Source organism: Humulus lupulus, chromosome 1 (assembly GCF_963169125.1).
Source record: "Humulus lupulus chromosome 1, drHumLupu1.1, whole genome shotgun sequence".
In the NCBI taxonomy this organism is placed as follows: domain Eukaryota; kingdom Viridiplantae; phylum Streptophyta; class Magnoliopsida; order Rosales; family Cannabaceae; genus Humulus; species Humulus lupulus.
The window spans coordinates 269700533-269718224 of record NC_084793.1 but is presented as its reverse complement, the minus strand read 5'-3'; positions in this window follow the sequence as shown (position 1 = coordinate 269718224).

The following is a 17692-nucleotide window of genomic DNA, read 5'->3' as shown; positions in this document are numbered from 1 at the left end:
CATGGAGACTTTAGTTCTATACTTTTGATGCTCAGAGGTCTCAAGCTGTTTTCCACGACTTCTGGACTCTTTCCAAATGAGGCAAAGTCTACAATATATTGCAGTGGTATGAGGGAATCTGAGATTGAGAGAGTACTAGCTGCTTCAGGATTTTCAAGATCTACATTACCATTTAGATACTTAGGCATTCCTATCTGTTCTAAAAGGATTTCTAAGGTTGAGTGTGGGATCATTCTAGACAAAATGGTGGCCAAAATTAGACAATGGAGTTCCAGGAATTTGTCATATAGTGCCAGAGCAATCTTGATCAATTCGGTCTTAATATCCATTCACTCTTACTGGGCTCAAATCATGGTCTTGCCAAAGAAGTTACTGAAGGACATAGATGCAATTTGCAGGGCATTCTTATGGAAGGGAGTTGCAGAAGCTCACGGCCCAGGTACAGTTGCTTGGTCCACTATCTGTTGTCCAAAATCTGCAGGAGGGTTAGGCTTCAGGAAAATTATAGAATGGAATATAGCTGCCTTGGGGAAATATTTCTGGGCAATTACAACTAAAAAGGACAACTTATGGGTGAAGTGGATACATAGCATATATATGAAAGATAAGGACTGGTGGACATATTCAGTTCAGCAAGGCTGCAGCTGGTACTGGAAAAAAATAGTAGAAATTAAAGAACTTTTTCGAGCAAGAATGGTTGAAGCAGTGTTCAGAGCAGTGAAATATGGAATACACTCGGGGCATGCATTACTGTATGATCAACAAACTAAGGTCCAATGGAGTAAATATGTTTGGGAGAGATGCAATATACCAAAACACAGGTTCATCCTATGGTTGACGATACATCAGAAGCTGAAAACCAGAACTTATCTTAATAGTCACGGTCAGGTAGTGGATAAACTGTGCTTGCTGTGTGGGATGCATAATGAAGAGATATCACATTTATTTTTTCAATGTGATTACAGCAAATTATGTCTAGTGAAACTAAAAGAGTGGATCGGTTGCAGAGCTCAAACAGGGGACTATTTCGCATTATTGAGTTGGATATCCAAAGCCAAACACATTACTAAATTCAGGAGAAGTTGTTATATAGCTGCTGTATCAGCTTTAGTGTATCATATTTGGAGAGTCAGGAATCAGGTTTTATGGTCCTCGAAGATGTGGCATGTTGATCATACAATGGAGGTCATTAGGAGAGAACTAAAACTGAGATTTTGCTGTAATGTATAAAGGGAAACAAAATAGGGATAAGGAATGGTTCCAGAATTTGTAAAGTTAGATGTGGATTGTAAGTAATATAGAGGTAGGAAGGAACTATATTGTACATGACTTGTTTTGAGCAATACAATGATTCTTATTCACCAAAAAAAAAGTTTACACATTTTATGTTCATTTCCTTGAAGAACAAAATCCTCTAATTATTCCATATAGATCTCCTCCTTGAGATCCCCATTTAGGAATGCCTTTTTGACATCCATTTGGTGAACATAAAGGTTATATATAGATGATAAGACAAACAACAATCTTATAGAGGTAGTTCTTGCTACCAGTGCATATGTATCAAAGTAATATATTCCCTCCCTTTGTTTGAATCCTCTGGCTACTAACCTAGCCTTGAAGGTTTGTATGGTGCCATCGGTATGATATTTCTTTCTAAATACTCATTTTCACCCAATTGGCTTGGACCATTTTGGAAGGTCAACCAATTCCCAAGTGTGGTTAGACATAATTGAATCAATTTCATCATTTATTGCCTCCTTCCAAAAAGCAGAGTCTCTTAAGGACATTGCTTCTTTGAAAGTTTTGAGATCATCTTCTAATTGAAGTACTATTGGATATTGTCATGTAACTTCCTCATTATTTCCGTCTATGAGATGCAGTATCTCTACTTGAGAGAAATTCTCACTTGATCCCAAGTCTTTGAGCCTTTGGCTTCTTCTAGGCAATAAAGGTTGCTCACCAATAATTTTAGTAGTCTCATCTTGAGGCTCTCTAATTTGAATAGGTTCTTTTGATTTATTGTCATCACATGACATGTTCTCAAATAACTCAACCTCTCTTAATTCAATTATCACATTAGACTCGAAGTCTAACAATTTATAGGTGTTATTTGAGGCATAGCCCACAAATGCACATCTTATAGCCCTTGGACCTAACTTGGTTCTTTTAGGATCTGTGCTCTTGCAATAAGCAAGGCACCCCTACACTTTGCAATAAACAATATTTGGTTTCTTTCCTTTCCATAACTCATATGGAGATACATTATTTTTCTTCATGGGTATATGATTTAAAATATGACATGCATATAACAAGGCTTCACCCCATAAATTAAAACTCAATTTTGAATGTAATAGCATAACATTAAACATTTCAAGAAATGTTTTATTTTTCCTTTCCGATATACCATTTTGTTGTGGAGTATATGGGGTGGTACATTCATGTATTATTCCATGCCCTTCACAAAACAAGTTGAATTCATTTGAAAAATATTCACCACTCCAATCACTTATAAGCACCTTTATTTTTTTTCTAATTGATTTTCAACTTTCGCTTTATATCTGTAAACATATGTGAACCTAGATCAATCATCTATGAAAGTAATAAAATATATATTTCCTCATCTAGTCAACATGCTATTTAGTTCACATAAATCATTATGTATCAAAGCTAACAAGTAAGAATTTCTATCAACACTAGAAAAATGTTTCTTAACCATTTTAGTTTTTACACATAGTTCACACTTATCATGCTTAAAATTATCACGATTAATCGATCCACATTTAATTGTTCTTTTAATTGTGCTAAATCTTATATGTGTAAGTCTAACATGCTACAAAGTAATAGAATTTGAGTCAAGCATATAACAAGAAGAACTAGGAGTTTTATTGTTCATATTATCAATAGAGGTACAAAGTTTAAATATGTCATCGCATGCATATCCCTTCCCCACAAAAATATTCCCCTTTGACAAAGTAAGATTGTCAGAATCAATCACAACCTTGATTCCCAGTTTGCCAAGTAAATTGTCACTCACAAGGTTTCTACTCATTTCCAGTACATACAAAACATTGGTGAGTAGAACCTTCTTGTCGAAAGTGAAGAATAGATCAATTATACCTTTGCCTTCAACCTTGGACCTTTTCTCGTTACCCATTTGGATTTCATGCCCTTCCTTTGAAGTCCCAAAGGTCTTGAATAAAGATATATCATAAGTAACATGGATGGTACCACAAGTATCATACCACCATCCATTTACCTTTCCATGTATGGCATTAATCTCACTTGGTGTTGCCACTAACTCTTCTTTGGTTGAGTTAACCTTTGCCTCATTATTGTTGTTCCTCTTGAACCTACAATCCCTTGCAAAATGTCTATTCTTTCCACACACAAAGCAAGGTCCTTTAGAACTCTTGAATTGACCTTCATTCTTCTTAGGTCCCAAGGGTTTGTACCCTTGCCTTTATTCTTCCCAATTCCTTTGCATTTGTCGTTGTTGGGAGGTTTAGCCACCATAATGGTTTTAGAAGTCTCTTCATTAGACTCTTCCATGTTCTTATCTCTAGAACATGATTCATCCTCAATCCTTAAGTGTTTGAGAATTTCATCCAAGGAAATCTCCTCGTTCTTATGAATGATTTTCCTTTTATAGCCCCTCCAAGATGGATGCAACTTGGCTATTATGCCACCAACAAGGAATTGTTCTGGCAATATAATATTTAGGGTAGGTAGCTTATTTACAATAATTTGTAATTCATGTATTTGGGGAAGAAAGAGTTTCACATCATAAAACTTAAATTTCATATATTGAGTAATAAAGAATTTCTTTGTACCTTCTTCCTCTTTGTATTTGTTCTCCAATGCTTCCCAAATCTCCTTAGCGGTCTTTGTATTAGTGTAGAGATCATACAGCCGATCCGAAAGAGCATTGAGAATGTGACCCCTACATATTAGTTCATGTTCTTCACATTTCTTCCTTTTTTTGATGACTTCTTGAGTGTCATCCTCCTTAGCATGTTCTATGACATTTAGTGTAACGCCCTAAACTCCAAGAACCGTTATGGGGTGCCTTGTAAACAGTGCTAAACTCGCTAATCGAGTCATTTGGGCAAAATTGTGTAACTAAGTATGATTAGCAGTTTAGGGATTAAAAATTTTGGTTAAGATGTAACGTTTCATTATAATGTTTACTGTATACATTGGGATCCCAAAAATATAATTTAAAGGTATATTACAAGAAAATATTTACAACAGGCCGATCTAAGCGGCAAAATAGGGTTAAACCCTAGTTCCTCTTTTAACCCTCGGCCGTGGCGGTCGAGCAGCTGCATATGTACATGTCGTCACCTAAGCTCTCCAACTCAAGGATGGTCCAGCTTTCTTTTGCCTTTACCTGCACCACATAGCACTCGTGAGCCGAAGTCCAACAAGAAAACTCAACATGCTCATGAACAGTAATAACCTGTCATCGAATCATAATGCACATGCCTAGCAATAATAACTTTCATCATGCATGCAAATAAGTTCAAATAAATGATTATGGGGTCCTGCATCGGAATAGAAGACTAATGAGTCATTCTTTGAGGACCTGCTTCTTGAATAGATGACTAGTAAGTCAATCTCGGAGTGGGTGACTAATGAGACACACCCTGCATAGGTGACTTATGAGTCACACCCTGTATAGGTGACTTATGAGTCGCACTCTATATAGATGACTAATAAGTCATACCCTGTGTAGAAGACTAATGAGTCCATCTCTGTCTAGGTGACTAATGAGTCACACTCTATATAGATGACTAATGAGTCAATCTCTGTATGGATGACTAATGAGTCATACCCTGTATAAGTGACTAATGAGTCACACTCGGTATAGATGACTAATAAGTCAATCTCTATGTGGATGACTAATAAGTCACACTCTGTATAGGTGACTAATGAGTCACACTCTGGAGGTCCCATACCCTCCTAGCCATGTGACATGTAGGTCACCTTAGCCTTTCTAGCTCTGGCTCTAATTAACTAGCCCTTAGACTAGACAAGCACTTTTAATTTTCATCAAACTTAAGGTCGGTCCAGCATTAATGCTCATTCGAGTCATTCAATGAAGATGTCGATTAGAGCTAATCTTCGTTGGCTTGCGTTGAGCACGCTAAAGTTGTTCCTAACTTATAAGTCAGCACTGTGTGACCAGTGCCCAGTACCACTGTCGAACTTGACTAATAAGTCACAGCTTCACAGTTGATACTGACACCATTGCCAATCCCTGACTAATAAGTCAGTGCTTCCTCATTTAGGTAATACAAACAAACATATATCATATGTCAAATATTCAGATATAAGTAATTTGGCATGCTCATTCAATAATCAAAAGCATAATTATAATCATGCACAATTACAGAGACTCATGCTCTGATCAATCTCATAATCAACATTCATCCCATGCCCTAATCTCATGTATCTTATGCATTTCTAATGCAATCAATGTCCGCATATAGAGCACTCAACATGCCTCATGAATAACCATGCATGTCACATATGGGGTGCATTTTTCTTACCTCTGGTTCGAGCGAGAGTTAGTACAAGAACGACCCTTGAGAACGATCGATCCTTAATCCTTTAGCGATCACCTAGTCATTACCAAATACCAGCTCCGATTAATGAAAATCAACAATAATAGGGTCTTGATCTAAACCCCACTCTCGGGACCCCAAAATGTACCCACACGGTGAGTAGATTCGATCCCGAGCCTTAAGGATTGAAACCCCGAGCCAAAACCCTTAAAAACACTCAAAACAGGATTATGGAGGAACAGAGTAGCGCTACAACGCTGCTCCCTAGCGCCCCAGCGCTATACTCAGAACCCCCAAACCGCCCAACAAATCCTGTGTAGCGCTATAGCGCCCTCTGATGGGCGTTGTAGCGCTACCCTCAACCAGGAATTCCCCTTAAATCTCTTCCTTCGACTCCTTCAATTCTAACTCAATTCCAATGCTTCAAAACCCCATTTTTGATGCTAAATGAACCCAAAAACCATCCTCACATTCCCCAAGCATCACAACCACAAGAACCCTAGCCAAAACTCTAATCGATTCCCAACTTTCCAACTCAAAAACCAGCTGAAACTTAACTAAGAAAATAGAGCAAAAGCAAGAGTTTTAATGGCTAAAAACTCACCTCAATCTCAGCAACACACCATCTTCAATGGTGGAGCATAACCCTAGCTTATCCCAGCTTGGTTCCTCAAGAAGAGCTTTAAAATTCAAAGAGAAAAAGAAAGAAAAAGGGTACGGGAGAAGAGGAAGAGATGCTCTGTTTTTGACAAGCTTCTACAGCCTTAATGGCTGATATCTATCATAGGGGTGAAAAGACCAAAATACCCCTAGGTCAATTAAGGGTTTCTAAAGGCTTCCAAGGGAAAAATTGGTATTTTCCACCTATCTCGTTAATCATAATTAACGCTCTCCAATTCCCGCTATTCTCAAACACCAATAATTCATATCTTATTACCATTTTATTCCCAGCAACGCTCTAATCATTAAAATCACGCCGAGACTCATCCCGAGCCCCGAACTTAAACATGTTATGACTAAACCACTAATTAATATTCCATGATCATCTCATGTCGAATAGCTCGAACAAATCCACATTATAACGTGGTCTCAACAACATGTCACCAACATGCACACGAATATACAATTACGCCCTCAACGGGCCAAATTACCAAAACACCCCTGTAACGAAATGTGGACCGACATGCATGCATTTAACATCATATTATAATATAATTCACATAGATATGCATATAAACATTTAATATCGTAATAAATCAATTATGACCCTCCTGGCCTCCTAATCAAGGTCCTAACCTTATTAGGGATTTTTGGGCATTACATTTAGATCCTTGTCTAGGATGTAGAACACCTTGAGAGTAGTTAGCAAAAACATAATCTTGTCTTGCCAATGAACAAAGTTAGTTTCATCAAATCTATCCAATCTAACAAAGTCTTGTGTCATAAATTTTAAAGCTGAAATTGGAGATGATTCTTCCATGATGATGTATCTCATATAATAGAGAAATTTAATGTTGGGAGAGAGTGAGATTACACCACCATAATAATAAGAATCTACACACAATAGCACTTGATAGAGTCAAAGAAAAGATTGAGATAGAGATGTGCCAACCCTAGTAGTAGAATAAAACTCTTGAATATTCTTGAAAGCTTCAAACCTTAATTAGAACACCACTTGAAACTTCTTCTTCTATGATGAGAATAAAAAACCAAGGCTTATAAATGAGGAGGATTGTTAACCAAGTTCTCTATTTCCTAGTCCTCAATGGATGCTTAAGGCTTTATCTAGTAGGAAAGAGAATTGGGATTGAACAAGTCTTGAAATTCACAAAGACAAGCACTTTCTTTATGAATTTCGTGGAGAAAACTTATGATCTTGAGAGCTAGAAAGGTTAGAGAGAGATTCGAAAGAATGATCAAGTCTATCAAAACTCTATGAGAACCATTTTACAGTGTAGGCATCATCATTAAATCTAATAAATAGGATTAGAGCTTAAAACACGTGTTTGAACAAACACGTCAGGCGCGTCATGTAACGCCCTGGGTAACTAAGACCATTACACTGTGTGTTTACAATAGTGCAAGAGTTGCTAATCAAGTCGTTTGAACATAAATGTGTTTCTAAAGTCAACTGACAGGTTAGGGTTAAAAGATTTTGATCATAAAATGGTTGACTTTCATTAAAATAAGAGTTTGATACATGGGATCCCAAAAATAATGTTCACATGGTGATAACAACCCTCAAAAGTTAATACAACTACAGCCACCCTAAATGGCAAAACATAAATTTTGGCTCTGGTCCTTGTAAATCCCTTGACTGTGGCGGTCGAGCAGCTGCTGATGTACACACCACCCCCAAGGCTCTCCAACTCATGGTTGGTCCAGCTTTCTCTTGCCTTTACCTGCACCACGTAGCACTCGTGAGCCAAGACTCAGCAAGAAAACTAAATTCAACAAGCATAGACAACAACAGAGTGTGCATAGTAAACTTAGATCAACCAATTCAACCAATAGCACAACACAAGCAATAAACTAGGCAATAGTAAAAAGATTAATCCAAACATATAATTCAATCTTAATACAATTGTTTAGGTATCAGCGCCCTTAGGCTGAGCCCTCTAGTTATTTAGCTGATCTCGGCTCGCTTAGGGCGAGCTGTGTTCAATACGCTTAACATCAGCCCCGGCTCCCTTAGGTTGGACTTTCATATCAAACATAGTAGACATACATGTTGTGAAGCATGCAATCGAAAGCAGCCCAAGCTAACCTACCTAACGTGCAATTTTCTTACCTCGGATCCCAAGTTGAAGATATATAGCGGTCCCAAGCACGATCCTCAATTCTGAGCCTTAACAGTAACCTTAGTCACAAGCAAAAATGGAAAACTATTAAAAATATAATCCAATTAAATGCTTTGCAATAAAATACTAGCCTCCAGGACCTCGAATTCAACTAAACTGGGTAGTAGAATTTGTCCCGAGCGCCTAGGGTTAAGTTCTCTAGCCCAAAAACCTATTTTGGCTAAGGCTGCCTAGGCGGGCCGCAACCTGCCCCCAAGGGTCGCAGCACACCTCCAAGTCAGAGGCCCCAACCCCCTAATTTCTCAAGGACGCGCGCCACGACTTGCCCTTTAGGGCTATGGCACATCTACGAAACAGAAAGCCCCCAGGCTCCTGGGGTCAAGCGGATCGCTGCGCACCCTCGCGAACCCAGAAATCTCAGCTTCCTTCTACATTTTTCCCAAATTCAAAGCCACAAGATTCAACTTAAAACACACACCCAAGCCAATATTAAGTCCAAAACTCTCAATACCACCTTACAAACAACACATATAGCCTATAGTATTAGCTCAAACTTCCTTAAATCCTAAAATCAGAAACTAACCTAATTATCCCTAAGCATGTTCAAACCCAACCAGAAATTCAACAGATTAAGATCTATGAATCTTACCTCAATATTAACTTTGATCATCAGCTGTCCCCTTGCCTACTTCTAGCTTAATTCCCCAAATTCCCAACTCAATTCCTAAGCTTTTCCTTCAAGAATTTCCTTAGGCATCCAAGCACACCAAAGGGGGAGAGAGAACGTGAGAGAGAATGTGAGCGATAATGCTGAGAAGTGCTTCTGATTTGTCTTAGTCCTGAAGTTTATCCTACTATATCCTCTAACATAAAGACCAAAACGCCCTTAGTGATAACTCAACCCTTTATTGCCCATAAGGGCAAAATAGTAATTTTCCCCATTACCTGTTAATTCCTCGAGTCGACCTACAAATTCCCAATTAATCCAGACATGCCCAACTAGTCACCAAATACTTACCCGTTACTTGATAAATCCTCAAATACTCACTAAGTTCCAAGAATACCCCTAGGCTCACCCTGTTGTGACTATTCTGCTAATCCGCTCACTACGAACGCCTCGAGCCGTATACTGCAAATACATCCACATAATAATGTGGTCTCAATCCTTTAACGCATATAATCACATTTATGCCCACATCAGGCCAAATTTACAAATATGCCCTTATAAACAAGAACGAGCCCACATGCATATTTAATACTCATAAACATGCATATAAATATACTCATTATCATATAAATCATGCATGCCACGTAGTCACACATTTAATCAATTAATCACACATATATCCAATTATGCTCTCCCAGTATGCTAATCAATGTACTAAACCTTATTAGCATTTTTGGGACATTACACGTCGCTTGTCTATAGGCGATGCATCGCTTGGCTAGGCAATGCGTCGTCTACTAGCAGGCGATGCGTCGATTGCTGGGCATCGCCAAAACCCTATGGTTTTAGGCGATGCAATGCTTCCAAGGTGGCGACACAACGCCACTTACGCAGGTGAAAATTCTCAAAATTGACTTTAAGCACCTCCAAATACTCTCAAACTTTTTAGGCATCCTTAGATACCTCAATGTATCACTTTAGACCCAAAAACACAAAGTTTAAATGCCTACAATCAAAAACTCAAATTTCATATCTTCACTATGTGAAACCATTTAGTGTGTTTACACCAAGCTTGTATAAATAAGAATAATTGGACTTTGTATTTTAACTAATCCTAATATTTTAGTGTTTCCCTATATGGTGAAGTTGCTGGTCCCCCTCATTGTAATGACCCAAAATTTGCTAATAAGGCTTGGGGCCTTGATTAGTGTGCCTGGAGGGCAATACGTGAATTGTTGTTATAATATATGAATTTATGCGAATATGTGATAGAGATGCATGTTTAGTCGAATTAAATATGCATGTGGGTCCCGTTTGGATATTAGGGGCATGTTTGTGATTTTAGCCCGTTGAGGGCATAAATGTGATAAATGTGATACGTTTGTGATATATCTGTGTAGTACGATCTGAGACAGTTCTAGGGAGTCGTTAGTCAGAAAGTCACAACTAGGTTGAGAATCCGACTCGGGGCGAGTCGAGGGGTATACCAGGTATGAGATATCTTATGGGGTTTCTGAGTTTTGGAAGTAAATATTTGGAGATATATTTGAAGTTAGAATGTCTAGGGGGAATATTGGGGAAATTTACCATTTTGCTCTCGGGGGCGTTTTGGTACCCCGAGCCTTGAGGTAACCACATAGACTTAAGTTAAATAAAACAAAAAAAAAATAGGAAACTCCCAGACTTCTCTAAACCGACTCTATCTCTTCCTTCACCTCTCTTTGGAAGACTTCCTCTCCATTTGAAGCTTGGGGAAAACTCTTGGTGAATCAAGCTAAAGACTAAGAAGTGGAGCTGGGATTTTGGGGAGATTAAAGCTTGGAACCTAGAGGATTAGCTCAGAACCTAATTAAGCAAAGGTAAGTTTCTTAATATGTTAGTTATGTTGATTTGCACCTGAATTCTGTTGATATTGGGTGTTAGGAATTAGACATGCATGTTTTGGATTCTAGGATTGGTTTTGATTGCTTGATGGGTGTAGGAATTGGTTCTTGAGTTTGTTGGTATGCTTAGGTTGCATAAGTATGAAATTTGGGTTTAGGTGTTGGGTTGAGGTGATTTTGGAGGTGTTGGCTTGAAGGAAATGTAGGGAAAAAAATGGTTTTTCTGGGTTTGGAGGCGAGGATCGTTGCCCTAGGAGGGGCATGCCGGAGCCCGTGTGCACGCGAGGCCTGGGGAGGCCATGGAGCTCGAGGCGCGCTGCGGCGCTTGGCCAAGCATGCCGCGGCCCATGTGTGTTTCCAGGGAGGTGCTAGCCTCTATTTTAAGGCTAGCCGCGACCCTAGCCCAAGGTGCAGGGTGACTTGTGGGTTTTGACTTGGGAACCTAATTGCTAAGGCTTGGGATGGATTTTATCACCCGGGTTGATAGAATTCAAGGTCCGGAGATTAGAATTATGGCTCGAAGCTACTTAATGGATGAAATTGTTAATGCATTGTGACTAGGTTTTCGGCGAGGCTCAGACTAGGGAATTGTGCTCGGGACATTGGTGCTTAGAAAGCTCGAGACACAGGTAAGGAAACTACAGTTCCATAGAGCTTGTGTTGCAGGGCTCGGCCCTATATGATTGTGTTGCGGGGCATGGCCCTTTGACTGAATTTATGTGTGTTCTAATATCTCTTTAGTATATTATGAGTATATGCTAATGATGGAACAGTGATGGCCGGGAACGGCGAAGGCTAGGAACGGCGATGGCCGGGAACGGCGAAGGCCGAGAACGGCAAGGGACCGGGTGCAGCGTTTAGCACGCGGAGTGCGAGTTGCTAGGGTGAGACCCCAAGGGATACCTGGGATATCCTCACGGTTTAGACCGTGAACCCAGGGCCTCGTAAAGCGCATGAGACGGCATGGTCGTACTTGTATGACCTGGTGTTGGCTTGATTTTATATTAAATGTTTGATATGCGTTTATCATCTACTTGTGAGGGTTTTCTTGCTGGGCTTCGGCTCACGGGTGCTCTATGGTGAAGGTAAAGGCAAAGGGAGAGTCGATCAACCTTGAGTATGGCAAGCGGGACGAGCGGCGCGTACATGTCCGGTCTGCCTGGCTGCCTTGGCCAGGGGTGTTTTTGGGAGATGTTTGTACAAAACCTGAATTTTGTCGTTTAGTCGACTCTAACTAAATTTTGAATTGTAAATATTTCTAAATAATGATTTTGGGATCCCAAACGTTATATGTCTTATAATTTCCAATGAAAGGTTTATTTTCAAGTTTATGACTCTGATTATGATTTAATTACACTTTTGTCTTAAAACCTCGATTAGCGAGATAATTGCACTTTTAAACTCACTTAGTAACGGCTCTAAGGAAGTAGGGCATCACAACTTGGTATCAGAGCGAGCCAAGGTTTATTGTTTCTAGAGAATGACTGAACATGTACGCTCGCTGTCAGTTGCAAGCTCGACTCAGGGTTGGTTGGTATGATTGACCATTGTGTTGAAATATTTGCTTAAATTCCCTGTTTGCCTGCTTATTTGATATAGAGCATGATGAATGATTTAATGTATGCATGACGTCAGAGCATGGCCCGTTGTGTGTTATATGTTATTTGAGTGTTATGTGGATTGTTGCTTATGGTTGACTGATGTGATTGGGGGGTGGATTGGATGTTGTTATCATGCCTGATGAGCGGTGTCATTGGTTGCAGGCATATTTGTTGAGATGCCTCGTCAATCATCTAGACTTCGCGGCAGTCAGGCTGAGGATGATAACCAGGGTCAGGACCCTCCACCTGCCCCATAGAATTGGCAGCAGATGTTTGCCGAAATGGAAGCAAGGCTGCAACGAACAAAGGAAGAAATCTGCCAGCTGAGGCAGCAGGCCCCTCCATAGGTTACAGGGTTACTGATTTAGCAAGTTATGGCGCCAACGCCAGTTCAACCTGTTGTGGAGAATAAGTGGGAACCCTTATATGAGCGGTTAAGAAAACAACATCCTCCCACCTTTGAGGTGGACCAGACCCACTGCAGAGGAGAGTAGTGGATGAATATGATCTCCTCCATTCTTGATTTCATGAGGGTTGAGGGGAACGAGAGGGTAGCTTGTGCAAGCTACATGTTCAGAGAGGATGCTCGCATCTGGTGGGATGTGGTGGTCTAGAGGAGGAATGTGACCGTTATGACCTGGGAAGAGTTTAGGAACATTTTCAATGAGAAGTATTACAGTGTGGCAGTCCGAGCTGCGAAGGTTGATGAGTTTATCAACCTGACTCATAACCGGATGACCGTGACAAAGTATGCTCTGAAGTTCGATCGTTTGGCGAAGTTTGCGCCAGATCTAGTGCCGACAGATGCGGCAAGAAGGGACAGGTTTTTAGGGGGATTGAACGTTATGATCGCCTGTGATGTAAAGATCACTTTGGATCTAGAGACTACTACCTATGCTCAGGTGGTAGACAAGGCCCTTACAGCTGAGGGGGCCGAGGACCAGATTTGGAGAGAGAACGCTGTTAGGCGCGATGCCAGGAGGACAGTGCCTCCTTTTATTTGATCCAGCCAAGGTAGTGGCTCTAGTGAGCAGAAGAGGAAGGCCTCAGATTCCTTTGTTCCTCCCAGTTCTAATAGGAGGGCACGAAGTGGTTTTAGTGGCCGTCAGGGCGGAAGTGACAATTGGAGGAGCTTTCTAGTGTGCCCTCGGTGCAGACGACGACATCAGGGTGAATGCAGGATTAGGGCCTGCTTTATCTCTGGGAATGCCAATCATTTGAAGAAGGACTGCCCATAAGCCAGGAAGGAGGAGCCAAAGTAGGGCGACAGTCTCGCTCCTGCCAGGGTGTTTACTTTGACTCAGATGGAGGCAGAGGCTTGCCCCTCAGTTGTGACAGGTCAGATCTCTAGTGCTGGTTCTTCTTATACTGCATTGTTTGATTCAGGAGCTACCCATTCGTTTGTGTCTACTAGAGTGATAGATCAGCTGTGTAGACCTAGTGTTCTGTATGCTAGGGGTTTTCAGACTTTGTTGCTGACTGGGGAACTGGTAGTCTCTAGGAGGTGGATTAGAGCTTTGCCAATAGAGGTAGATGGTAGGGAATTATTTACTGATCTGATTGAGCTTGCGATGGAAGACTTCGATATGATCCTAGGAATGGATTGACTATCAAAGAATGGGGCGACAATTGACTGCAAGCGTAGGATGGTGACTTTTGAACCAGAAGGGGATGTACCCTTTGTATTTGTGGGAACAACTTGTGGACCGCGGGTACCTATAATTTCAGCATTAAAGGCTAAGGACCTGATGCAGGGAGGTTGCATAGGAATCCTAGCGAGTGTTGTGGATACCTCTAAGGTTGTATCAGTAGGATCGGGGGAGACCAGATTGGTATGCGAGTTCTCAGATTTATTTCCAACAGATCTGCCAGGGCTACCGCCGCAGCGGGAAATTGATTTTGTTATAGAGTTGGTACCAGGAGCGGAGCCAGTATCTAGGACACCTTACAGAATGGCTCCGGCTGAGCTGAAGGAGTTGAAGATTCAGTTGCAGGAGTTACTGGATTTGGGGTTCATCAGATCGAGTTTCTCACCATGGGGTGCTCCAGTGTTGTTTGTTAAGAAGAAGGATGGATCTCTCAGGATGTGTATTGACTATAGGGAGCTAAACAAGTTGACCATCAAGAATAAGTACCCATTGCCTAGGATTGATGATTTGTTTGACTAGCTGCAGGGAAAGACGGTGTTCTTTAAGATAGATCTCCGGTCAGGTTATCATCAGTTAAGGATCAAAGAGGAGGACATACCAAAGACCGCTTTCCGCACGAGGTATGGACACTATGAATTCCTGGTTATGTCCTTTGGATTAACCAATGCCCTAGCAAAATTTATGGACATGATGAATAGGGATTTCAAGGATTATTTAGACAAGTTCGTGATCGTATTCATCGACGATATCCTGGTGTACTCACAGTCAGAGACAGAGCACGAGCAACATCTACGTTTGGTATTGCAGCGATTAAGGGAGCATAAGTTATATGCTAAGTTCAGCAAGTGCGAGTTCTGGTTACCACAAGTTACATTCCTGGGCCATATCGTCAGTAAGGAAGGGATTCTGGTTGACCCAAATAAGGTTGAGGCAGTGAGAGACTGGCCTAGACCGAACAATGTTTCTGAAGTGTGGAGTTTTCTAGGATTGGCAAGGTATTATCGGCGGTTTGTTGAGGGGTTCTCCAGAATAGCTACGCCGTTGACAGAATTGACGAAGAAGAAGACAAAGTATGTTTAGACAGACCGATGTGAGAACAGTTTCAAAGAATTGAAGCGGAGATTGATTACATTGCCAGTGTTGAGTTTGCCAACAGATAATGAGAAGTTTGTGGTTTATTGTGATGCTTTCAGACAAGATTTGGGGTGTGTGTTGATGCAAGCTGGGAAGGTGATAGACTACACATCGAGACAATTAAAGGAGTATGAGTAGAGATATCCCACGCATGATCTAGAATTGGCAACGGTGGTGTTCGCACTTAAGATTTGGAGACATTATTTATATGGTGAGAAGTGAGAGATATACACTGATCATAAGAGTTTGAAGTATTTCTTCACTCAGAAGGATCTGAATAAGTGTCAGAGACGGTGATATCCTGTACCATCCTGGAAAGGCTAACGTAGTTGCTGATGCTTTGAGCTGGAAGGGCCCAGGACAGCTGTTCAGTTCGAGACAGATATCCGATAAGCTAGCAGAGGAGATGACTAGAGCGGGTATAGAGCTGGTGGTTGGTCGGTTAGCCAACATCACTCTTTAGTCTACGCTCCTTGAGATGATCAATGAGGCACAGGGGAATGATTCCCAGTTGAGGGGTTATAGGGAGAACGTTTTGGTCGGAGCAGCTAAGGACTTTTTTATTTCGGAGATAGGGTAACTGAAGTACAAGGGTCGGATCTTTGTTCCGATGGATGCAGATATCCGGTGAGAGATTTTGGATGAACTGCATACCACTCCCTATTCCTTACATCCGGGTACGACAAAGATGTACCAAGACCTGAGAGCTTTGTACTGGTGGTCAGGCATGAAGAGGGATGTGGTGGATTATGTGGCCAAGTGCTTAACTTGTCAGCAAGTCAAAGCTGAACATCAGAGGCCAGCAGGGTTGCTGCAGCCTCTAGGGATTCCAGAGTGGAAATGGGAAGATGTCGCCATGGACTTCGTGGTTGGGTTGCCAAAGATCGTAGGACATCATGATTCAGTGTGGGTGATTGTGGATAGGTATACCAAGTCCGCCCACTTTTTACCAGTCAGGACGACTTATACTGTGGAGCAGTATGCTGAGCTATATGTGAAGGAGATTGTTCGACTGCATGGGGCACCAAGGTCGATAGTATCCGACAGGGACCCCACCTTCACCTCCAAGTTCTAGGAAAGTCTGTAGAAGGCTATGGGCACACAGTTACGGTTTAGTACCGCTTATCATCCTTAGACAGATGGACAGACTGAGAGGACGATTCAGATACTAGAAGACATGCTACGAGCCTCTGTGCTAGATTTTGGGGAATCTTGGAGTAAGTATCTTCCTTTGATTGAGTTCTCGTATAACAACAACTATCAGGCGACTATCAGAGTGGCTTCGTATGAGATGCTTTATGGGAGAAAGTGCAGATCACCTATCCATTGGGATGAGACAGGTGAGAGGAGGTATTTAGGTCCTGAGATGGTCCAGAGGACCAATGAGGTAGTTGAGAAAATTAGAGCCCGAATGCTCGCCTCCCAGAGTCGCCAGAAGAGTTATACAGATCTGAAACGCATGAGTGTGGAGTTCCAGGTTGGTGACCATGTGTTTCTTAGGGTTTCGCCCTTGAAGGGAGTGAGACAGTTTGGTGTTCGGGGCAAGTTAAGCCCTAGGTTTGTTGGTCCTTTTGAGATTCTGGAATGGGTTGGAGAGGTAGCTTACAGATTGGCAATGCCTCTAGCCTTATCAGGGGTCCATAACGTGTTCCATGTGTCCATGCTCTGAAAGTATGTATCAGATTCGATGCACGTTCTGAGTTATGAAAATTTGGAGCTGGATCAAGATTTATCCTATGAGGAGAAACCAGTTCAGATTCTCGACCGGAAGGATAAAGTCTTGCGAAGCAAGACCATCGCCTTGGTGAAAGTGCTGTGGAGGAACAGCAAGGTTGAGGAGGCGATATAGGAATTGGAATCTGAGATGCGAGAGCAGTATCCCGAGTTATTCAGGTAATTTCGAGGACGAAATTTCTGTAAGGAGGGGATAGTTGTAACGACCCAAAATTTGCTAATAAGGCTTGGGGCCTTGATTAGTGTGCCTGGAGGGCAATAAGTGAATTATTGTTATAATATATGAATTTATGCGAATATGTGATAGAGATGCATGTTTAGTCGAATTAAATATGCATGTGGGCCCCGTTTGGATATTAGGGGCATGTTTGCGATTTTAGCCCATTGAGGGCATAAATGTGATACGTTTGTGATATATCTGTGTAGCACAATCCGAGACAGTTCTAGGGAGCCGTTAGTCAGAAAGTCACAATGGGGTTGAGAATCTGACTCAGGGTGAGTCGAGGGGTATACCGGGTATGAGATATCTTATGGGGTTTCCAGGTTTTGGAAATAAATATTTTGAGATATATTTGAGGTTAGAATGCCTAGGAGGGAATATTGGAGAAATTTACCATTTTGCCCTCGGGGACGTTTTGGTACCCCGAGCCTTGAGG